Below are 22,120 nucleotides of genomic sequence, written 5' to 3' on the forward strand. Positions count from 1 at the left end.
AGGGGCGTCGATGGATGGGAACTTTGCCCATTTGTGGGGAGCGTTGGTCCAGCCGGGTGCATCATGGCTGATTGGCCTTGAGTACTGTGACTGTTTCTGGTGTGCGAAATACTGTAACTTTGATTCTATGCTCGGTAAGGAGACTGTAAATGACTGTATATACTGCGTGATTTAGAGTATATAAGGGATACTCCAGAACCGCTTGGCAGGAGCAAATGACTTCGCACGCACACCTCAACAGGCTGGTTTTAGACCTGGTAAAAGCTGCAGTTCACGGTTCCTCTGTGTTACCCAGTACATCCAAGATGGTTTTGAATCACATATAATCACCGGTGTGGCCTTTGTTAACCTTCTGTTCCGCACGACACTGAAAGCCATAAATTACTCCTGAAAAAATTCTATGACATCACTAATGACACTTTTAACCACGATACCCTAATTTCCAACTTCCTTAGCAACAGGAAATTCTGCATGGAGTTTCAAGGACGGCGCAGTAGATGGAGATACAGAGAAATGGGCTACCCAAGGGCAGTATCCTGGTCTCTATACTCTCTAAAAGTTTTCTGTATGTGGATAATCTCGCGTTGGCCACCCATGAAAAGAACTTCTATAATGCTGATTATAACCTGTCTGAAGCTTTGGAAAGCCTAGGACAGGTTTACAAAAATTATCTAAGATCTAATCCTACCACAATGCAAGTCTGTCCTTTCCACACAAAAAGCAGACAGGCCAATCAGCAACTAAATATATCATGGAACTGCACTCAACTCGAACATTCCTTTTCTCCAAAATACCTTGGGAGGACCTTAGACTGCACCTTAGACTCGAATTGCCATAAGATGAAAATCTGCAAGGAACAATATCATACGGAAACTGAGAGGATCTAACTGGGGTACACAACCAGCCAGTATCCGGACTGCTGCATTGGTGTTATGCTGTTCTGCTGGTGAGTAAGTAAGGTCTGTCTAACATAATTCCTGCCATGCTAGGCAGGTGGACACCGATCTGAATGAGACGTGTCATATGATCACTGGATGTTTCAGATCAATTAAAGTTGAGCAGCTACATGTTCTAGCAAGCATAGCTCCGCCATACTTCTGGCGTGAAGCAGCTGCCCAGGCAGAAGGATATAGAGCTTTGACCTCTGATATTCACCCTCTGTTTGACCTCTGCACAGCATCGTCACATTTGAAGTCGAGAAAGAACTTTGTAAGAGTATATGTCAGCAACAACAATACAACCCAAAGGCTAGACATATGGGAAAACAGAGTAGAGAATGACCATCTAGGGTGCAGAAAAACTAAAGAAAAACTGCATCCTGGCCACCATGAGAACTCAACAGATTGCGAACCTGGTGTTGGGTGGTGGACAGCAAATCATGAAAATTGGGGCTACATTAGTGGACCCTCAGCCTGTGGGTGTGGTGAGGAACAGACAATGTCTCAACGGCACAGCTGCAATTTGTGCCATCATCAGGCACCTTGGACGTACTCCGTTTCTGGGAGAAAAAATTTTAATTTGTTTCTTAGTTCTTCTGCCCAAAAATGTATTTCACTTTTTACTGATGTACAGATTCTAATGCTTGGTCGCATCCCACCTGGGGTTGAAAGTGATTTAATTACTGTCATGTTTGACTATTTCCACATCTAAATGTGTACATGTCTATGGTCCATGCACACATATTTATAACTGTTAAGCTTTTTGTTGCCTCCCTTGTAATTTATACCTTTGACACGAATAAAGAAAGCTCCCAAACAAAAGGCGCCTATCAGCCAGTTGCTTCAGCAAGTGACGGAATTGAAAATCGATCTTATACTGTGAGGGGCCAAGAGGAGGGTGGTATAGTAGGCAGAGGCAAACTTAGTTTCCAAACAGGCGGATGACTCAGTCCTGTTAGAAGGGAGGTCGTAGTAAATCATATTGTCTGCTGATGTATATCAGTGCCGGTGCATAGAACGTAAGGTCCCTTAATGAGCTAGATAGGTTAGAGAACTTAAAAAGTGAAATGGACAGTAGAAATTAGAATAGTGGGAGTCAGTGAAGCGCATTGTCAAAAGCAACAAGACTTCTGGACAGGTCAGTACAGGGTTAGAAGTGCAAAGTCAAATAAGGATGCTGCAGGAATAGATGTAATGTATAAAGAAAATAATACCGGGTGATCAAAAAGTCAGTATAAATTTGAAAACTTAATAAACTACTGAATAATGCAGATAGAGAGGTAAAAATTGACACTCGTGCTTGGAATGACATGGGGTTTTATTAGAACCAAAAAAAAAACATCGTTCACAAAATGTCCGACAGATGGCGCTGGACAGCAAAACGTCAGTGACTGCGCATGACAATCGTGTATAAAAGGAGCTGTCATGAGAGAGAGAATCAGATGCGCCAGCAATCGCAGCATGTTGACGTTACCTGAAACGGCGCTTTTAGTGAAGCTGTATTACCAGAATGGGGAATGTGCTAGTTCAGCGTTACGATCCTATCGCCATAGGAAGGGGATTCGAACAGGTGTGGCGAGAATGATTTCGAAGTTCGAAGCTACGGGTTGTTTAGACGATAGACCAAGTAGTGGCCGACCGAGCAAAGGCGTAATGCTGCTAAGACAGTTCAGGAAGAAACGGAGATTGTAACGGGTTCGTCTATGCACGAGGAAGTCAGCGCTCGTGCAGTCGTACGTCGCACCAGCATTCCATACACTACTGTTTGGTTGGCACTTAGCCGTATCCTCCGATGCTATCCATACAAAATCCATCGGCATCATGGACTGTTACCCGGCGATTTAGCGAAGCGTAGGGCATTTGCGGTGTGGGCGTTTCAAAAGATGGCGGAAGATGACGATTGGTTGAGTAACCTGTTGCGGACCGACGAAACTCATTTCACACTCAGAGCGTCTGTCAACGCCCACAACTGCAGAATTTGGGCTACCGAAAATCCTAGAGCTGTCTTGGGAACTCCTTGCACGACGAGAAGGTCATGGTATGGGTTGGATTTACCACATCTACCGTTATCGGGCCTTTTTTCTCCGAGGAAATGCGTGATTCTGGTTTTGTAACTGCTACCGTGACGGGTGAGAGATACGCCGATATGTTACAGAATCGCATCATCCCCAGCCTGGCTGATAAACACCTGCTGGAACGTACGATGTTTATGCAAGATGGCACTCCACCCCATATTGCTAGACGGGTGAAAGATCTCTCGCGCGCCTCGTTTGGTGATGATCGTGTACTCAGCAGCCACTTTCGCCATGCTTGACCTCCCAGGTCCCCAGACCTCAGCCCGTGCGATTATTGGCTTTGGGGTTACCTGAAGTCGCAAGTGTATCGTGATCGACCGACATCTCTAGGGATGCTGAAAGACAACATCCGACGCCAATGCCTCACCATAACTCCGGACATGCTTTACAGTGCTGTTCACAGCATTATTCCTCGACTACAGCTATTGTTGAGGAATGATGGTGGACATATTGAGCATTTCCTGTAAAGAACATCATCTTTGCTTTGTCTTACTTTGTTATGCTAATTATCGATATTCCGATCAGATGAAGCGTCATCTCTCGGACATTTTTGAACTTTTGCGCTTTTTTGGTTCTAATAAAACCCCATGTCATTCCAAGCATGTGTGTCGATTTGTACCTCTCTATCTACATTGTTCTGTGATTTATTCAGTTTTCAAATTTATACTGACTTTTTGATCACCCGGTACATATAAGCTATTACGAATAACATCACAAATGCATCATCCTATTCAAGGCACACAGGAAGCTAATACCCATGAAATTAGTAGAAGTTCTGATGTCTACTAGCTCTGCTGGTGAGGAAGAGATTGAAACAATCTATAATCAGATAAAAGGAATTTTTCATGTAGTTAAAGGATACGAAAATGTAATTTGATTCAAGAAATGATTTGGATAATAAGAACAAAGAGAGAACGAAAAACCGTAACAGAACATGGGCTGGGAGAAGGAATGGAAAGAGGAAGCTGCATGGTTGAATTTTGCACAGAGCAGGATTTCATAATTGCTAACACTTTATTTCAGAATCATGACAGAAGTCTGTATATGGGGCGGAGACCTGGAGTCACCGAAAAGTTTCAGATCCATTATACAACGGCGAGGAAAGTTCTGAAACCAGATTTAAACTGTAAGACATTTTAGGTGCAGATGCGTATTCTAGCCATAATTTATTGGCTATGGACTGGAGAAATTGCAGAAAGATAAAAAATTGAGGAGATGGGATCTGTATAAATTGCAAAACCAAAGGTTATTGAGAGTTTCAATTGGACCATTAGGCAACAATTAGCGGGAACAGGGGAGAGAAATCCAAAAAAGACGACTGGGTAACTTTGAGAGATGAAATGTTGAAGGCAGTGGAGAACCAAATAGTCGAAAATAAAAGGATGACACAAGAAATATTGATGAAAGGAGAAAGTATAAAATGCAGAAATTAAAGTAGAAGCCTAAAATACGATATTGTGATAGGATTTAAAAGAGCTAAGCACTCATAGCTGAAGGATAAGTGCAAGGCTGTAGAAGCATGTGTAACTAGAGGAAGCATAGACGCTGACTACAAGGAAATTAAAGCAGCTTTTGGAGAAAGAGAATCAGCTTTGTGAATATGAAGAGCTAATGTTGAAGGCCAGCAATAAGCAGGAAGGTTTTAATATTCTTTTTCTTAAAACGTTTGCTATTGGGTGTAATAGTGGACCTGTGTACGGGATAACAGTAGAAATAGAAATACACACACACACACACACACACACACACACACACACACACACACACAAAATGCTCCTCTGACCATATCCTTAATGAGCAGACTATGTTGGCTAATACTCCTTTCCTGAAAAACTTCCAGATAGTGCTTTCAAATGGTTCAAATGGCTCTGAGCACTATGGGACTTAACATCTGTGGTCATCAGTCCCCTAGAACTTAGAACTACTTAAACCTAACTAACCTAAGGACATCACACACATTCACGCCCGAGGCAGGATTCGAACCTGCGACCGTAGCAGTCCCGCGGTTCCGGACTGAGCGCCTAGAACCGCTAGACCACCGCGGGCGGCATAGTGCTTTCCACATTCCAATATAGGTAAAGCTTCTTTACCTATCTGCAGGTCCAGTAATAAATCTACTAACATTGTATCTGCCTTCTAAAGAGAGTGCATGGCACTAAATACTAATAAACTGTAATGTGCTGTCGTCAGCATTGTTCAATTAGCACATGAGGTTTTTGCATTCCCTTTTATCCATATTTGTCAATCTACCAAATTATTAAATAAGACTGTAATGCCATTATTCACTAAGACCTATGTTTATTTTTATTTAACACCCTACGTTTAATGTTAAATATTTTTTGATTTAATGTAACAGTAATGTACGCTTCCTTTCCTCTTTGTAACGTATCACTGTATGACATGACTGTCCCATATCACTATGCGATGTTGTTTCATTTACTGATATTATTTTGTGGTTACGTTATTGAGTGTACTGGACATATGTGCCTGGGACCAAATCTTTGCGTTTTTCTAGCTAGGTAGCTGCACTCTTACTTAGTGTGGTCTTAGGTCCTGTTTGTCGGCAGAAGGCGGTCAGTCTCATTAGGACGAGCGAGCATCCCTGGGGATAAGTTGGCCTGCGGCCTGCTCCGTGCTTTTGTTGATAGAGCCGACAATTGCCCTCGTTCGAGGCAGAGGACGCCGTGCCACCACTCCCGTCTTCAGAAAATAACTGAGTATTACATTTGCCTTTTGTGTACATACATCAAAGTACAGGATGCCGTGGTGCTGCCTCGCCAGCATAGAAAATTCGATTCCTTTTGATCCAAAATTTTGGCGAATCCAGTTGAATGAGTTGCCCTGCCACCATGCTTGGTGCAAAGAGCCTAATCAATTGAGGAGACACTGATCCAAAGGAGTACCACCATATATTTGTTGTTAATGTGCATTCTGTACACCAAGAGTGGGAAATTTCTGCTGAGTTCCCCTATCTTTTCATAAAATAAGTGACATCCTAGTTCGTCACATCGGAAACAACATTATGTCGTCCCTTCCATAAAGAGTCTTTGTAAGTGAACTTTCAATTGTACTGCAGCATCTTCGACATTCACGTACTTTGTAAACACTTTGCATTTGTTTTCATACATTGCAAGCAAGATAATTTGTTTTGTGACCCAACAATGCACATAATAACGAAAATGAGTATAAGCAAAATAATACCAAAAACTATATGAATATGTTTCATTGGAGAAAAGCTGTGTGAAACAAATGTTCCAGGCGGGTATTTCAAGTAATTTGCAGACTAATACAAGTCTGTAGTTCAACTATCTTCGTTACGCGCTTACAAATTCTGTGAATTATTGTTTATTCTACGGCAAACTCACTTCTGTACCATTACAACATGTGTCTTGACAAATGCATGAAAACCATCTGATGATTAAATGTATTAATTCGAAACGGATGACGGTTTGCTTTGAATAAAGTAACCTAAAAGCAGTTCCTCGCTGGTTACTGCTGTAAATCATCAACAATCCGTATGATATAACTGCTAGTCTCCAATCATATATTTATTTGACAAAACTGCATTAAGTAAAATGACTTGCAGTCATGTTACAAAATAACTAATCACAACTTATGAATAGTGATGATGAGACGAGCTCCTTGTAATTAATCCATACATACATACATACGTAATACTTTAATCCTTGTTCCATAGATCATGAATATGACATTTCATAATGATGTGGAACGTGTCATTTTAACGTAAGTTTTCTTTACACAAAATAATTAATTAATTTTTTCAATTACTTTTTATTTTTTTACTGTTATTACCTCATATCTAAGGATTCATCTGTTGAGTAGAAAGAGTTGTCATTCAGAAATTCTTTTAATTTGCTTTTAAATGTTAGATGGCAACCTCTCAGACTCTTAATACTATTTGGCAAATGACCAAAGATTTTTGTGGTAGCATAATTCACCCCTTTCTATGGCATAGTGAGATTTAATCCAGAATAGTGCTTTTAAACATATTATTTATAAACTTACTAACGTTTGTAATTGTTATTCTTTATAAAATTCATAACAACTGAAGCAGTCACGCAAAGTATACAAATAACCTGTCTTTCAAAAGTTCTTGATACTGCAATGAAGACAAGTCACTTTTATTATTAATCAAATGTACTAATAGTTATAAACAATATTTTGAGTAATATGAGGAAATATGCCTAACTTACGATTTACCGATATGAAACCACTTTATAAAGCCAGCATAAGAATTTCAGTCTAAGGTCCAGCCAATTCCTACGCTGATGAGGAACATAACTGGTGGAGATCGTTTTACGATCCTGTATCAGTTCAGTTACATTTATTTAATATTTAGAGTGGTCAGCACAATTTGTTCGATGGTGGCTGTAAGGTACTCAGGCAAGGATGCCAATGTGGGGACAACACATGATTTCTATTCCAGCGATGGAGAAGCCTGCCTCAGGTTGGGTGATAGATCTGGGAAGGCTCTATGAGCCACCCTCCATACTATTTATTGATTTATTTTTGATTATTATTTGCCCTAGTCTGGCTAGTTGGAAAATTAAGCATCAGACATGCATTCCTCAGTCGACAGTTTTGAAGGACAAACTTACTGCAAAAGCACATCCACCGGCGGCCGGCCGCTGCAGAGGCTAAGTCCACACCGATTGCGACATGGGACAAATAAACTTGCCAACTCGCTAATTCTCTAAGTCCGGCAATCTGCACAATCTGGCAACACTGTAGACTGCGGCACCTCCTGGAGGAAGTCTTGTCCCATATAAGAGAAATAATGCACTGTTTACGCCCGTGGTATAGCGGTACCGTGCGTTGTTTCTATCTACAATGTCTGTGGATCGAAACTAGCTGGTGCAAAAAAAAAAAATTATAGCCTTTTCCAACTGAATGCTGAAGACATGAATGCAGATTCAATCTATTTCACTTTTTATCACACCGATAACAAACTTTTATCCAGTAACCATTTAGCGGCAGATTTCTTGTAGAGTGTCATCCTCTGGACGTCGCATGCGGCAAAGCTCCGGGATCCATTTGCTGGCTACTGGCAGCGGCCGTGGCGACAGCAGCGGCGCAGCACTCCCCCGTTCTTTATCGAAAGCGCCTGCTACCGCTCATCGCTTTTGATAATTTAAAACACTTTATTATTATTAAATGTTGCTCGATAGAAGATTTCTACGATTTCCCTTCACGCTCGAAAGCAACATAGACCGACGCCCTGATTAGTAGATAGGTACTGTATTACATTCAAAAATGTTCAAATGTGTGTGAAATGTTATTGGACTTAGCTGCTAAGGTCATCAGTCTCAAAGCTTACACACTACGTAATCTAAATCATTCTAAGGACAAACACACACACCCATGCCCGAGGGAGGACTCGAACCTCCGTCGGGACCAGCCGCACAGTCCATGACTGTATTACGTTAATCGGCAAGAGCTGCGTATGGTCCGAAATTAATCTGACATAGACGAAATTAAACCACCTCACTACATTCGATGAATTTATAAATGCTTCATATCTTTTTCTTTTCCTTGCAAAGTCCATTATTTGTGCAACTTTTGGCTAATATTCGGATGTTTTCGTCAAGCCAGAGTGAGTGTCTGTGGTGTAAAGTGTATTACACTTTTTGTTTCATTCCTTATGGTAAGTCTATGCGATAAACTGTGTGAATACCTTGCAATGCATGCTCTGTAGCAGTGCAGGAACACTGCACATTTGGAGTTCCATGTATGGATTCATGAAGTATTTAACGTTGATCGGAAGTGATAGTTGAGGTCATCAGATTTAAACCAGAAAAAGTTATCGATTTTGAGGTTTCATAGAATGGAAAGGAATTGCTAATACGGGTGTCAACAAACGTCTACAGTTAAATGCTACTGCGAAATTTAGAAGAGAGGAACTATATTTATCTACATGTTCACTTCGTAAACAACCTCCTGACATGTTAGACCTATATGACGAACAAAGCTAAAATTCGAATCGTTGACAGTAGGTTTTAATCTTTTCGGAAACTATTTTACAGTGAAGCACCTTGGCATTTGCAAAACAGACATTCATGATATGAACATAATTTACTAAGTCGAAATTGCAAGAAGATTTATGTGTAAAGGCATTCTTCAGATTTAGCAGTTCGTAACTCCATTAGTTAAAATGTAAAATAAAACGTTGTGTTCAGCGGCCTTCACCGAAATTGGAACTGCCATTTCATATAGCACCAGCATCGGAATGCATAACGGATTTGCTGAACTAACGACACACTGGCGGCAACAGGCGGACTGTAGTCATTGCGATATTGCCTGAGCCTCAAAACGCAACATTAAAAACACAAACAGGTGTTACTTATGTGAAGAATGCCGTTCTTGGAGTCCAGAAATTAAATATACTTTCTAAGTGTCTTATCTTACAGTGGATTATATCGTATGAGTCTTCGAAGTGAAAAACGAAATTCAAGTGAATTTAACGACGTAATGCCGGGCTACACCCGGAAGTAAATGCACTCTCACAGTGTTGACAAATACTTGCTACGACGCTGCCAATTCTCAGCTCTCTTACGAGACAGCTCTTTAGCGAAATGCTTGTCGTGATTGTCCGATACGGTTCTTCAGAGGGGAGACGCGAGCGCACGTTTGGATTTTATGCGACGTTCTCCCCTGATAGTTTTTGACGTCGCCTTGTGGGCTATGTATACATATGAGGCATTCAATTATCATTAATCCAGAATGAATTAAGTTTCAGCTTCCGGCACGGAAGAAGGCTGTTGACTCCCACATTATATCATTACAACGTAGGGAAAGCAAAACGGATGATTCAGTTTTTCTCATTCAGCATAAAGCATGTGAGACAGTTTTTCGTAACCTTCATAATCATCTCAAAATACAAACGAAGTGAAAAAACATCGAAAACTTATTTTAATTGAATATAATATAAGATATTAAACACCTCGATGTCGAATGTGTCCACGTGCAATCTTTTGCAGCATACACGTAGAATGTCATGATTACCATGAGGATGAAGAAATATGTTAGTATGGATGGAAGCAAGAAGAGAAGCAATCAACACATATTTGATTCGACATGGCATTCATTTCATTTGAGATTTTTAAAAGAGGTAAAGCTGGATATTACTTTCGTTAACACAAAAGATATGCCGCACATATGGACAACGAGGAAATCTGTGTCTTCATAAGTTTCCTCCTTGAAATGTGTATGCTCTATTATATACTAAGTAGGCTGATCATTGTTTCCGTGATGTTATCCTCTTGTTTGGCCCCTAAACGATGAACAGATACCAAATGCATGTGTCTGCATGAAAGTAGTGGTTCGAACCCTTCCCGAGTTGTTTTTTGTGTATTTGCTTGGAATTCATTAAGCAGACACCCTCGAGGGTTAGGTCTCCAAACTAAACCGTTTTTTATCCACTGGCATAATTTATTCAGACAGCATCAGCATAAGACTATCAAACAAAGCCTTCGTTTAATATCTTGCCTAATGACTGTCGTTTCTTTCTTAATAGTGATCCTTGACAAAGCATTTTAACGAAATCAAAATATCCACGGGTATGCTGCCGGTCTATAGTGTCCAACGGGCACAATATTTCGGCGATCAAACATGTCGCCATCATCAGGTGAACTGACGGACTGGGCTCCTGTGAACGTGCCGGCACGGAGATCCGTACGCTATGGCTGCTCAGAGGGAACTGGGTTTGGTCGCGGCGGCGGCCGATTTAAATACCCTCCGCCCGCGGCGCGCTCCCTCCGCCGTCCGCGCCCAGCGCCACGGTCGCGCGGTGGAACAGATTGCGACGGCGTCTGAGATGACGTCGGTGTGATGGCTCTGTCCGCCGTGGTCGTCACAACTATACGTCTGCTCGATTTACTCTTGATTAACCCGATCGCTGGTTCCCAAGCCTTGCTAAGATTATAGCCACAGTCCCGGTTTATGAGGTCGTCATTGGTGCGAATTTCGATGGCCTCTCTAACAACGCTGTCCCAGTATCTCGACGTCTGTACCAGAATCCTCGTGCGGTCATACTCCATGGCGACCGTGGCGCTGGGCGCGGACGGCGGAGGGAGCGCGCCGCGGGCGGAGGGTATTTAAATCGGCCGCCGCCGCGACCAAACCCAGTTCCCTCTGAGCAGCCATAGCGTACGGATCTCCGTGCCGGCACGTTCACAGGAGCCCAGTCCGTCAGTTCACCTGATGATGGCGACATGTTTGATCGCCGAAATATTGTGCCCGTTGGACACTATAGACCGGCAGCATACCCGTGGATATTTTGATTATCAAATACGCCGGGAGAAACTCAAGAATCACATTTTAACGAAGTTTATATTTGTTTGTGACAGATAACTGAAAAAAGAAATTCTTTTATTTTGTCAGTCTTCCTTTCTCCACTGAGTTGTAAATGGTTCTCTTTATAAAACGCGTAGAAGCGTCACAAGGGCAACTGTCGCAATGCATCGCAGTGGAATCGAGAGAGTAGGGTGCGTGTGGTTGCACTGATTGAGCATGGCAGCTATTTCGCATCAGAACCTGGAGAAAAGTGTGGAGTACCGGCAAGAACAGCCAGACGCTGGTGGAAAGGATACAAGAAAAGGAGCTGTACAGGGCGGAAAAGAGGAAGTGGACGGCTCCGTGTGTCTACCGCAGCAGATGATCAACGTGTTTTGGCGAATATATGTGCTAATCCATTCCTCAGTAGCCGTGCCCTGAAAGAGCTATCTCAGTTTCCCGGCAGTGGAAAGACTGTTACGAGGAGACTGAAAGACGTCGGATTATATTGTCGGAGAGCTGTTATAAAGCAGCAATTAATCGATTATTAGAGGGTTGACCGCATGGCTTTTTCAGCAGAATATATCGACTTTGACTGGAGTAGAGTAATCTTTTGGGATGATAAAATATTTTCTTCCTGTAGCGACGCCCCTGTTCAAGTGAGACATGAAATTTTCTTCATAAAGTTATCAGTCTATGCTGTTAGTGACTTTACATTTGTAGTAGGTACAAAATAATAAATATAAACAGTTCCCTATATCATGATTTTAGTAGTTCATCCCTCATCTGATAAATAAATGGGACCCTTGAATTTGTGAATATTTGCACTAACACGCAAATGTTTTTAGCGTTTGGTATACCGCCCACTAGGACAATGCTTCCAGCCATTACATTTTCTCTTCTTAGGCTTCTCTCCACAGTTAATTATTATACGACTCTGCGATTCGTTTCTATCTCCTTCTACCTTGTTTTGGTCATTTTCCGCTACATTCAGTATCCTGTGACCTGTAGGAGGACCATACTTCATTTTTTGAGATCCCATGTTTCACTTCCAAAGAAAAGAGTACTCCACATCATCCATTTTGCAGTGTGTTTCTATATTTCTCTCACTTGTATGTTTACTTCAAAGAATATTAGTCGTAAACATGAATGGTTTGCTATCGCTTTTCTTTGCTTTACTTTTGTTAAGCATCTACTTCTCTCTCATTCTGGTCCTGAAGTGCTGTAATCCTATCAGTTTTTGTTGCTGTGTTCATATGTTTATTATTTTTTCTCATTGCCATTACCATTTGTTGTTGTTCTCACATTCCAGTGTTATTCTTTCTCGATTTTCGGATAATACCTGCAAAATGTTGCTTATTCTGTCTAAATCTGGAACTATCAGGAAATTGTTAACAAATGTGATGCAGCGTATCTTTTCACAATTGAATTTAACTGTTAATATTTCCTGTTCCGTTGCTTGTATTGCTTCTATAATATATATATATATACACGGTGTTAAGGAAAGTGGTATTCCATACTTTGCGAGTCGGTAGTATAGACTAAAAGAAGACAACCTGCATATTGTAGGAGCTACACGCACTTCTTCAGTACAAGAGAAGTGTTTTACGTAGAACAACAGATGTGTTTCACAGTAGTAAAAGTGAAGAAGTGCTCATTGCTCTTAAGATATTGATTTCAGACTTATTTCTCTTGTTTAGTGGATATGTTTGTCTTGTTTCTTTCCATCCTATCAGCTCTCGAAATGTGGATTACTTGTTTTTAATGCCCTGTATTCGAAGCAGATATGTAGACAAAGGACGTCCATACTCATTTCCAGACTTTATATTCCTATTTTATTCCATCTGTATTTGTTATTGGGCTCTAGCGTATTCAAAAATTGGAACCAGTCAACTCAGTCCAGACCAGTTTTTTATAATAGTAAAATTATACCTTCCATTTCGAACCATTCTTATATCAACGAAGGAATTATTTCTTTATCGGTTCATTTCTTCTCTGTTAACTAGCAGCACATACAAACCTGTAACTGATTTAGTTATTCCTATGTTGTTCCCTAATAGGCCTGCCCCAATAAACCTATCTATATTTCCTTTTGTTAAAATTGTACGATATTCGTATGTTTCTTGGAGGCATGCTGTACTTTTCACTGTTGAATGCCTTGGCTGATTTTTCTTTTAAAGTTAAGCATAAGATAAAATATACTTTACAGTACTTTACTAACATTACAATCATGAACTATAACATATCCCCCAAGGTATACACTCTTTTCCTCCAGGTCACTTCTCGAAACTTAGAATATAATTGCGCAGTAATGTCCACATGTAAAATTAAAATGTTTTCAACGTTTCGTAAGTGTATTTCCTCACCTCCTGGCATGGGTGAATGATAACACATCTTTCAAACATGAGAGGCGAGGTCTATATAACCTAATCCCAGGTCGTTCGCGCTCGTTTCTGCCATCCACTTTGACATGGGAAGTACCTGATGACGGCGCTAGGAATCGGAGGGTGAACGTAATGGTGACGTAGTTTGTGGTTCCTGGTGCCTCAACCTAAAGCCGTTCACCCTAGTGTACTTTCTGTCAGGAAATATCGTCCTCGGAAAGTAGACAGGATGGTTTTCTCTTCCTTTGAAATTGTGAGATAGCCGCATCAGCACGTTTCCAAGATAGTACACAATTGTTCACGAGATTTGTTTCTCGTAAATCTTTTTCTTTATTCCTCCTCTACATTCAATTTTGATATCAGCTGACAACTGCCTGCATTGCCTTGATTAAAAATTATATGACAAAGAAACAAATTGTTTTCATGTTTAGTATTCCGTAGGCGCATGGAAATGTATGAATTGGGTTACGATTTACAAATTTTATGATCTTAGTCATGACAGCAACGCTGCATTCACGAATTGTTCTTGAGCAATGAGCATTACATAAAGATACGTACTCGTAGTGGTATTTAGTTCTCACTAATATGAAGGGATGACTTATTTCACTAACATTCCTGAAATCAGCTGTTTATCTCAACTGTAGGCGTTTACTCCGAGCGCGGGCCGCGTTGACACGAAGTGTGAACAGGCGACGTCAGCGGTCACGGTTTCCTTCAGAAAATGCAACAAAATGGCTCTGAGCACTATGGGACTTAACATCTGAGGTCATCAGTCCCCTAGAACTTAGAACTACTTAAACCTAACTAACCTAAGGACACCACACACATCCATGCCCGAGGCAGGATTCGAACCTGCGACTGTAGCAGTCGCGCGGTTCCGGACTGAAGCGCCTAGAACCGCTCGGCCACCGCGGCCGGCAGTAAATGCAACACATTGAGCGAACCAGCACGTGTAAAGTCCGTAGAGAATATCTCGCTATAAAACAGATTCCTTTCTTCTATATATCTTTGTCAGTGGAAAGCCGGCCGCGGTGATCTAGCGGTTCTAGACGCTCAGTCCGGAACCGCGTGACTGCTACGGTTGCAGGTTCGAATCCTGCCTCGGGCATGGATGTGTGTGATGTTCTTAGGTTAGTTAGGTTTAAGTAGTTCTAAGTTCTAGGGGACTAATGACCACAGATGTTAAGTCCCATAGTGCTCAGTGCCATTTGAACCATTTTTTGTCAGTGGAAAGATAGAAAATAGAATTGTATAGTGAAGGCTAGCAATCGTTTTGAATAAGCTTTACAACCATGCAACAGAGCCCAACAGTTCAGCAGACTGCTGCCCTGTATTGAACAACTTACGCCCCACCTCATCATTACCAAAGCATAGGAGGACGGCATATTCTGAAAGAAGTCCTACCTGCGTCTTATAACTGACGCCTTAAACTATATTCTGATCCCCGTCCCAGCACCCTGCCCTTGTGAATGTAGGTTTCTGTCAACAGCTATCAGCAAAGGATTTTTCAATGTGGAATCCTCCGAATAATTTATAAATCTGTAGCTTAGATTACACAGCCAATGCAGTTGTTGAATTTTTTCACAGTATGGAAATTCATAGTATTAGTCACAAGTATTTAATTTCTAAGTTAATGGATGATCATTTCTTTACAGGACCATAGCCCGATTCATAATAGCAGAGCCGTCCAGAACTGGTTCCAAGGTCAGCAGAGAATAAAACTTCTTCCTTTCGTGCCAAAATCACCAGACCTCAACCATTTTTTTGTATTCTCGTTAAATGTGTCACTACGTGATTCTTACACATAACAACTACTAACTAAATTCTTTACTCAAATAAATAATTAAACAAATGTACGCGCAACGGATACATGTTTAATTTTGTAGTATTAACCCCAAATTTGGTACACTGTTAATCACCCGACTGTGTTTAAGGAAAATACGTAAGTAACAGGAATCGTAACTGGGCCTGCATAATAACTCCTCCTCCGTTCTGTAAGCTATTTCTGTCCTACTTTCATATCTCAAAACATAATAACGGTATTACCAGTAACATACAGGATAAAATTTCCTAACAGCTGATCTTGTAACAGCACATATAAAGATATTTTACTTCCTATGGTTTCTCACCCACGGGAAGGAATGGAGGATAGCCCACAATGCTTGATTCATAACGTCACAGCAATAGACTATCACTCTTATTACCATTGGGCAAAGCAATGGTCGTATCTCCACGCGGACCAGTACTAGAAATAACGTCTTCAATCAAACCTCTCATTTATTGACGTGCCTCGATGTTAACTAAGTCCCACGTGGCTGGAAAGTTCACGCGGTCGCGATTCCGAAATTTACGTTTCCCTCATATTCGTGCGCGGCACGTTATTTCAACTGAAGAAATGCCCTCCACAAGTTACCTAGACTGATTTCCTAATTATATGTCGGCACCATTAAATAATATACCATCCAAAGCCTCCCCTCCAAAAGATACATAAATACACACACAGAACTTTTCACAGTGCTTACAGTTCGTGTATAGCGTGGATAGCATGGCAACACGAATTACTATTATGCTGTTTCCCTTTTTTTTTAATTCAGGAAAGCGATCTCAGTGATTCCAACGTATCTTTCAAATCCAGTTGTTCTAAAAATCAGCTTCACACGTAAATTTCTACTGACTTATTCCGCAAAAAGTGACTTCTTATTCTTTCATATTAAATTAGCAACCTTACCTTTATCCATGAATTTCAGAAACTCGTCAAATTACAAATTAAAACACACGCAAGCTACAAATAGCTTCTTTGGAAACTAATCCTTTCAGATCAAAATTAAGAGCACTACTTTCTACCATGAATTTCTGTTAGCAGCTTGATTAGTTAAAGCCACGAGATAATATTTTCCTACACTTCCAGATCAGATTTTGAAACAAACCAACCAGAATCATCAATTTAAATTGACCATTACTAAAAAGAATTATGGTAAATCAACACATTCCTACTTATAAACTAATGGTTCCTAGCACTCATTCATCCACTCTTCATCATTTTCTTCATCAGCCCCATGTGGTGAGTGCCAGGTCTTTAGACTATAATAGCTCGTCACATGTATCTTATTTGTGTCGTATCTGCTTTACAATTGAATTCTAACACTTTACTGTTCACCGAATTACTCAATCGAAGTATCAAATTCCGTTAACTTTCAAGTTACTCTTCGCGATCGCGACATAGTATTCTCACATTTGCCTATCTTTTACCTGTATATAAACAATTTGGTTCCATCAAAAATATTATATTAAATTAAATATACTTTGAAAGAGAATGTTACCACGTAAGGTGGAACATTAGAGCCTTAAATAACTCATTTCCTTTCCCTTTGCGGAGAGCATTTTGCTCCGCCACTTCCTCTGTCCATACGGCTGCTTCAGTCGTCCCCAGGCAAGTGCGTTTCTCCTACCACACTACCGGTCTCCCCCTGCCTACGGCGAGGGTGGTGTGCACCCTGGCCAATCAAGGCTCCAGAATTTCAAGCATTTGAAACTCCCGGCTGTCTTCTGCCCAGCACACAATGAAATCTGCCCGTGCTTTTCTACTCAATGAGCTTAACGTAAGAATACAGACAAACCTTGCCTCCTTCTCTCCAATGTCAGAGACAGACCTTTACCTCAGAAAACTCTCATGTCACTGCATATCGATACATCATTGCCTTCCCATAATTCTAATAATTTCGTTTCAATATTCACTCCCATTCTATCCACAATGCATACTATTTACCTTGCTCTCAACCCAATCGTGGACTATTTAGGGTAAGATAAGTGGGAAAAGTGGGTTTTCATACATTATACCAAAATAATAAACTCATCCGGTTGCTCTGATCAATTTCCTAAACACAGCAGGTTGGTTCAATAAAAATCAACAGCTCATATCGAGTGTCTGATAATAAATACCTGATACCCGACGTAGCAAGATATTATAGCAATTACATGTGGATAGTAATTCCCGCGCGAATAGGGTGATGTTTTTGAAGTACAGCGCCTTTGGGCTATCAGGAAATAAATTCGGAGGAATATGGCCAAATTCAGGGCGCTGCGTTGGCGGTGCCCACGCTCGATATGATGAGCCTGCTGCTCTCACTGTTATTTTGCTTCTTTCGTTCTGAGGTGTACCACGAAATAAAATTCTCATCCGCTAAACGATTTTCGCTTCCATTCGAAAAGCTTCTTGAGTAATCCCGCAGTGAACACTACCTAGAGATGATACTTGTAGTTTTTGAAGTCAAGGCATATGTTTAAGGATAACGAACTGTAGTCGAAGTTAAACCAGATGATACTGAAGGAATTAGGTTATGACATGCGACAGCGAGAGTGGTAGCCATTGTTTGCTATGTGGGAAGCAAGAAACCTGAGGCCTTCAGTGGTAAAATGTATGTAAAATTCAATAACAAGAAATCCTTTTTGATGGGGTAAGGATGCTAATATCATATATTTCTGACGCTCAGGAAACCTTATCTGAAAGTATATGACAGGCTTCCTGCTATTATGTTATGTCGCTTGCTTTCAGTTGACATATAGATAACCTATGGTAGAGCTTTCTCGTCATCCGAATCACATAAATGGGAATAACAGTCAGAGGGTTATTACTAAATTGTAATGGCCACACCACATATCTAAAATTGGGAGGGCAGACTCTCTCGCGATAGATTGGATGTCTGGATCCTATCATGAAATATTCAGGCTACGAAAACACGTTCTTCTTGCTGTCAGCGTGGTCCAGACTGCAACGTTGTAGGCATCCTTTGCCAATCCTGTTGGCATAACAATGATTTGCAGCTGTGGGACTGATTTATCCTGCTAAATTCGTCTGACATTTTCTTGTCATCTGTATGAAATACTGTGATTATTCCCTATGACGATATCTTATTGAGTTAGTAATATTTTGTGAGTACAAGGTCATTTCATGCAGAATCTATCCCTTGTCTCATCCTTCACATTGTGAGTTATCAGTTATCTACTGCAGCCGCGATTATGGCAATGAGTGAGTTTAAGCAGGAATTCCTTGGCATCATAGTTGTATAGTAGTGTCTTTATAAAACGGTAGTTGCCTCCGAAAGCAGTTCCAGGTTTGCTGCAAAAGATATGTCTTATCAATTCCTTTCGGTAAGTTGTAAATCAGGTGCTACCTGTCACATGTAAGTGTATCCTAGCAAACTGGCAGGAGTTGCCATGATCGTAGACCTCACTAATCTTAAGTCACATCAAAATTACTGATAAAATTACTGAACAGATTCGAAGCATCTATGAGAGTCACGAATTTTACTTTGTTCATCAACTCGGTCTGAAATAAGAGGGCAAAAATTACAGGGACAATGACCAAGTTTGTTAGTATGCATTATCTGCAGCAGATCTGGAGGTGAAAACGTACGAAAATGCACAACTGCACTTTTGCGAACTTGTGTTTTATTTTTGCATCAATATTGTTGTGAACCCACCATCTGGTATCAACGCTTTACATTAGCAACCATTATATCTAATCATTTTGATAGTACACCTGATAATATAGATGAGTAAGACACAAGACACAACGTAGGTAATGTCCGTTTGACGTCAACAGTGTGTAACATTTTACTTTTTTGAATAGGACAATCATTTGAGGTTTAGTTAAAATAAGCTTACGTTGCAAGAGAATTCGCTTTTTATTTTTCAATCTGTGGTCTGTTGTCGGTTTGAAGGCCTTCAATTACATCGGCAACTTAGTGCAGCTCCTCCGAGGGCTGTCTGAAGTGGGGTGGAGATAGCAATGTGAAAGTGGCGAGCTGTCGAAGACGATCTTCATATTATTAGTGCGATTGAGACTTCGTATATTCTTGACGACGTTTAGGACCTTTGCGGTCAGTCACCCAATTTCAGAATTCATGTTGAGCAATCATGCTAAATTGTCATAATAGTGTCTCTTTATAATGATCAGCCTACTTCTATAGATTTTTATTTTCACAGCTATTCTCGTTCTCCATTGCAATAAACTTCATTCATTACTTGCTTGTTCTTGTTACGATTATTATTGTCATTCCCTCACACGCAAGAGTTTTCACATCCCTATTTGGTATCGATGCACATGATGAGTGGCTATGAAAGAAGGGAATAATGAATGTTACGTCATGCAGAATACACTCATTTACTTCGGCACCTCGTGATCAACGCTTCAGCATAAGTGAGATACATGAAGATGTCAATAGGAGGACAGATACGCTGGCACAACTCTGCAACTACTCCTGTTGATTTAACAGTGTTACCAGATAAACTGATGCTGCGGAATCAAAAATGTAGTACAGACTATGCCACAGTAGCAGAGAGCTGCTAATTTCGGACCATGACCGTGAATTACTCTTGGGTCAGCTGCTGGTTAGAGTGTTGCATTTGAAAATGGAAGGCTTTGTTTGATAGTCTTATGCTGATGCTGTCTGAATAAATTATGCCAGTGGATAAAAAACGGTTTAGTTTGGAGACCTAACACTCGAGGGTGTCTGCTCAATGAATTCCAAGCAAATACACAAAAAACAACTCGGGAAGGGTTCGAACAACTACTTTCATGCAGACACATGCATTTGGTATCTGTTCATCGTTTATGGGCCAAACAAGAGGATAACATCTCGGAAACAATGATCAGCCTACTTAGTATATAATAGAGCATACACATTTCAAGGAGGAAACTTATGAAGACACAGATTTCCTCGTTGTCCATATGTGCGGCATATCTTTTGTGTTAACGAAAGTAATATCCCGCTTTACCTCTTTTTAAATCTCAAATGAAATGAATACCATGTCGAATCGAATATGTGTTGATTGCTTCTCTTCTTGCTTCTATCCATACTAACATATTTCTTCATTCTCGTGGTAATCATGACATTCTATGTGTATGCTGCTAAAGATTGCACGTGGACACATTCGACATCGAGGTGTTTGATATCTTACATTATATTCAATTAAAATAAGCTTTCGATGTTTTTTCACTTCGTTTGTATTTTGAGATGATTATGAAGGTTACGGAAAACTATCTCACATGCTTTATGCTGAATGAGAAAAACTGAATCATCCGTTTTGCTTTCCCTACGTTGTAATGATATAATGTCGGCGTCAACAGCCTTCTTCCATGCCGGAAGCTGAAACTTAATTCATTCTGGATTAATGATAATTGAATGCCTCATATGTATACATAGCCCACAAGGCGCCGTCAGAAACTATCAGGGGAGAACGCCGCATAAAATCCAAACGTGCGCTCGCGTCTCCCCTCTGAAGGACCGTATCGGACAATCATGACAAGCATTTCGCTAAAGAGCTGTCTCGTAAGAGAGCTGAGAATTGGCAGCGTCGTAGCAAGTATTTGTCATCACTGTGACAGTGCATTTACTTCCGGGTGTAGCCTGGCATTATGTCTCTAAATTCACTTGGATTTCGTTTTTCACATCGAAGACTCATACGATATAATCCACTGTAAGATGAGACACTTAGAAAGTATATTTAATTTCTGGACTCCAAGAACGGCATTCTTCTCATAAGTAACACCTGTTTGTGTTTTTAATGTTGCGTTTTGAGTTCCAGGCAATATCGCAATGACTATAGTCCGCCTGTTGCCGCCAGTGTGTCGTTAGCTCAACAGTCTGCCTTCGGCAGGGCAACAGAGCGGACGCGTACGTGTTGACTTTGTGCGGCGCGCGAGCTCGCCTTGTTTACTTTCTGACGGCCGTTGCTTAAGTGCTGGCTTACCTTGTACGATCCATGGCGAACCGTTACCGTAAATCAACACTCCGATTTACTTTCTGCAACGATTATGCCCGATCCAAAGCAGTCGAGGTGGAGCGTTTTCTGCGAGAGGAAGTGAAGATCCCGGCGACCGATATTATCGGCATACATTTGACCATCGTGAGCAGCACGGTCTATGTGAAAATCATTAACGACGCGGCGTGCGAACGCATACCACGTGAAACCAAACAGGGGCTCCGCTTCTGTCACGCTGATGGCAATGTGGGGGAGGTAACCGTCGACCACGCAGGCTTAGGTATGCGAACGATACGCATTTTCGAATTGCCATTCGAACTTCCTGCTGAGGAAGTCGTCGCGGCACTACGCCCATACGGCACAGTCCATGGCCACACTGCGGAGAAGTGGACACAGTTTCGGACGTATCCTGTCCTAAACGGGGTCCGACAGGTCACCATTGATCTCCGAAGCCACGTCTCGTCCTACTTACAGATCGGCGGATGCCGTGCAATAATTATATACGACGGCCAGCCTCGGACCTGTTCCGGGTGCGGCAAAGAAGGCCACCTTAGATCCGAATGCCTACAACGGCGTATTACGCAACTTCCAGCTGCCGAAGAACCACCCACGTCGCAACCTACAGTGCTACCGGTGACCTATGCCGCTGCTCTAGCTTCTCCTACCA

This window comes from Schistocerca cancellata, chromosome 2, assembly GCF_023864275.1.
Source record: "Schistocerca cancellata isolate TAMUIC-IGC-003103 chromosome 2, iqSchCanc2.1, whole genome shotgun sequence".
Taxonomy (NCBI): Eukaryota; Metazoa; Arthropoda; class Insecta; order Orthoptera; family Acrididae; genus Schistocerca; species Schistocerca cancellata.